Genomic DNA, 4,262 nt, shown 5'->3' with positions numbered 1-4,262 from the left:
TTGGACTTGTCCTTATAATTTAATAAGTTGGATCTTATTAATATTAAGGATAATTTGGGCTTATGTATTTAATTAGATTAAATACAAATTGAGCGCAATCAAATTAGATTTTTATTAAATTGAGTTTAGATAAAAAAAATTCATTGGGCTTGTGATTTTTAAAGGTAAAAATCGGCCAAGCCCACTAATTTTGATCCTATGGAAAAATCCATGGAAGGAAATAAATGGATAGCAAATTGTATTTTTGGAAGGTGCAATTCTAGCCATTTTGGGGAACTCTTATTCGGAATAAAGAAAAATATGTAGATAATAGAATGTATTTAGAAATATTTTTAATTATCAAACAAGGTATATATATGTGTAACATAATTATTTATGAAATAATTATAACTACAATTACACAATATGTACTGACCCCGACTTCTGATTAGGATTTCTTTTTAAATATAATGAGAGTAGTATAGGAATTTTGGTGAGGTTTTTTATTTTAAAGCAAGCCCATGGAGAAGTTACAAAGCCCATCTACATATTGATCGGTAAATTACTTTTGTAACAGCATAGGGCCACCTTAGACTGACCACAGACTCATTGCGGGCTGTGGGTTGCATAGGTTGGGCTCGTGATTATTCCACAGGAGTATCTTTAATTATTTTATATGCGATGCATTTAACACTTTTTTTTAAATGCATTTATATATTTGACATTTGTGCATGCAAACAATATTGTGTTTAGGTCTCGATCAACACTCGAAATTAACTCTCACTTGGTTGGACCAAGTTAAATTGCTAGGGCCCAAATTGGACTTGGATCAAAATGTTTTGATCTGTCCAAAAGTTTCCATCCACAATAATGTGGTGGGAAGCTGTCACTATCCAAGTGTGGTCTCACGAGTCGTTGCATGTTTGGACTAGAGGCAAACTGTACCATTCTTGTGAACAAAGAAACACGCTCACTGTTTTCCTATCTTACGAGTCATGGGGGGTGACAGTTGAGGTGAGATTTGGTTGTTGCTTTGAGCCCAAAGCTAATTAAATATTAAGCTGATAATGGACTTGGATCGAACTGGCATTTCGATCTGTCCAGGCCTTCCATCCATAACAATATCATGAAGATGCTACCACTATCCAAATGTGGTCTTTAGAGTCGTGGCACATTTGGAATACAAGGAAAGCTATACTATTGTTATGAACAAAGAACACACTCATTGTTTTCCTGTCGCACGGGTCGTGGGGGGTGACAATTTAGGTGTGATTTGGTTGATGGGTTGGGCTGAACATCGAGTTGCATGATTCGGTTGGAGTCCTTGAGATTCTATGAAAAAGTGAGGCAAAATATATTGGAAATCTCATGGAATGAGAATGTCATCAGTTGCCTCCCACAAGGCATTTTCCATTTGAATCGTAAAAGCAGGCATGGTAAATTGTTCTTTTGGATTTCAAGCCCACTAAGAAAGGATTTCTCAAAACCCCACTTGATAGTAGTGGGATTTTCTAGAAATAGTGGGAGGAGTTAACGACTAAAAGACCAAGTCTTAACTCAAACTCAATATACTATGATCTACTTATTGTTTCTTCTCTGTGTTTAGAATGCACGTTTTAGATCTATTTTCCAGTTCTATTTTTTAGATTTATTTGATGGAACACAATCAACTAAATTGGCTTCGAAAATCAAAGGATTGCCCTCGATTTTTGAACCTAGCTTATATCATAAGAAGCCACTTCGATCGGACTTGCGAAAGGAGTCCTTACTTAAAGAACGTTTGATGTTCGGGATTAATGAAAGAATCGGTGTGGCTCGGGAACGCGGCGGAAACATGAAATTAAAAATTATTTAAAAGTGTTCAAAGGGGTGTGCCCTTTGAAATTCCCTGTCGTTTGGTGTTTGTCAAAAGTATAATAATAAACAAATAACAATGCTAGACAAGTGGCTAGAGGATGAAATAAAAACATAGAAACAAAATTAAAACCTTACCTTTTGTTTCTATAGTTGAGCAGCAATGTGCATTGTTCCCTTTACGTTCTTCCGTTCACTTTAGCATCCAAATTAGAATCCCTCTAATTTGTCCACACCATACTAAGGAAGAGATATAGTTCTTGTTCTATTGTTAGAAAGAACAAAGAACTAGAAGAAATAACAACTACAAACAAACACTATTGATTAGTGGTTTTGGAATGTTTTATATTCTAAAGTGAATCCAATTCAATATAGAACAAAAGGAGAACATTTTTTGAGAGAAAAAGGGAGCAAAATTTCGTGGCTAAGGTTATTGGTTATGCATGATATGTGTGTAGTTTTGGCATATTACATACAATTGAATTCAAAATTCAATAATCATCAAGTTTGCCTCCAAGACAAGCTATACACACACATGCACATAACCTTCAACCATGATGAAAATAACCACTCCATTATCTTCATCATGGTGAGGAGCTTCAATTCCTCCTTAACTTGCTCCAACCATCCTCAAATGGGCTTGGACTTCAAATATGCATCGGGCTCGATTTAATCAAATTAAATCAAGTCCAACCAAAGTCCATTAGATAAATCAAATTAAATCAAGTCCAACCAAAGTCCATTAGATAATAATTAATTAAATTAAATTTAGCCCAACTAACTCCAAAGATTTATTTAATCCAATTAAATAATTCTAAGCTCAAACTCTAATTAATTGATCCAATCAATTAATTAAGTCAAACCAATTAAATTAATCCAATTAATTTAAAGGTGTTAAATCCAAAATTAAATAATCTAATTAATTAATTCTTGAGCCATCCATCAAATGGATTATTAAATAAATGATCCAATCATTTAAATATATTCTCTTTGAATTAATTTAATCCAATTAAATTAATTTGTTTCTTCCCGAATTAATTCCACCAATTCCATAGTGATTTGTGTGTGATTCTTAAGGTTCACCTTCAGCTAGACTTGAGCATTATGTCCAACACAAATACTTAATTAAATTATTTCTAATTAACCATTAATAGGAAACGCCCATCACCATTGGTGGCCGTCTAGCAACGACTAGAGACAAGGTGAATGTTGGGGTGAACATTTAGGCTCTCGAGTTCCATATAGTATGGTCCTTCCGTCGACTATCTCCCGGCCTTAGTCTAAGGCATAGAATTGGGCGTCGATTCCCATCCTGGACCAGGCAACTATGCTAAATACTTGAGACGCGTTACTCTATCGATCGAAAAAGGAAACCATTCTCTATTCGATCAATTACTATGGCCATAGACTTAGAGAGTCTAAACCAGCGCATAGGAGATATATTCATCATATACTGATAGGGGATGGATTCTATCTTGAAATCCACCATCCCCAATACATAATCCGACTACATTAGAAAAGACTTATAATGACCATATCGAAGACATAGTCATCTCTCGCCAGATGCAAGATATCGCCATCGTATGCATGCGATTGCCATGATTCCTCAAGTCCAAGGACTAATCCTATACTATCGGAGTCGAGAATTCAAGTCATATCGACCAAGCCTCCAAGGCTTCCATATGACATTTCCCACGAGTCAGTTCAATCAACTAGCAACCTTGTCAACTAATCCACTAAAATCGCATAGACATTCCATGTCTGTCACCCATGAAACACAGCACTCATCCAATGAATGCAATACTTAGTGCAAGTCTCTATAGGACTCTCGATGCCCAGTCTCGAGGTCCTCGACACTGAACGTTTCAGACCAACTCTTAGAAGTTGGTTTCATAGCTGCTATCCATTGCGCAGCCCAACTACATGGGTTGTTCAATTGGTCTGTGGGCATTTGTTATAACGTTAAAACACCTTTCAACGTAAATAGTAAGCACAACAAACACACGATGTCGTATATGAATGCTCACTACATTCATCAAGATAATATCACATTAATAAAAATTATTAAATGGTTTTCAAAACTGCCAATTGGATTGGCGATTTTGGGAACCATTTAGCAATTTAGTGGGAGTTGTTGAAAAATCTTACCAGAATGAAATTCTCACTCGTTGGAGTTCTTCCTCACAATGCAACAATTGAATGGTGTCTCTGATAAGGGAGGGATCGAACCTTGTTGGACTTGGTTCAATTGATCTTTCAATGACGTGAGGAGTAGCTCCTTGAGGAATCAAGTGAAGAGACACCTCAGTCAAATGTAGCAAACATCATTTATAATCGGATTCTTCCACCAACTCACTATATTGCAACCTGCTGAGGGATGACTAGAATTCCTTAGTTACCTAATAGGTACAGGTTTCTGAGTTTGACTA

The sequence above is a fragment of the Sesamum indicum genome, unplaced genomic scaffold (assembly GCF_000512975.1).
Source record: "Sesamum indicum cultivar Zhongzhi No. 13 unplaced genomic scaffold, S_indicum_v1.0 scaffold00112, whole genome shotgun sequence".
In the NCBI taxonomy this organism is placed as follows: domain Eukaryota; kingdom Viridiplantae; phylum Streptophyta; class Magnoliopsida; order Lamiales; family Pedaliaceae; genus Sesamum; species Sesamum indicum.
Note: the sequence above shows the minus strand (reverse complement) of the source record.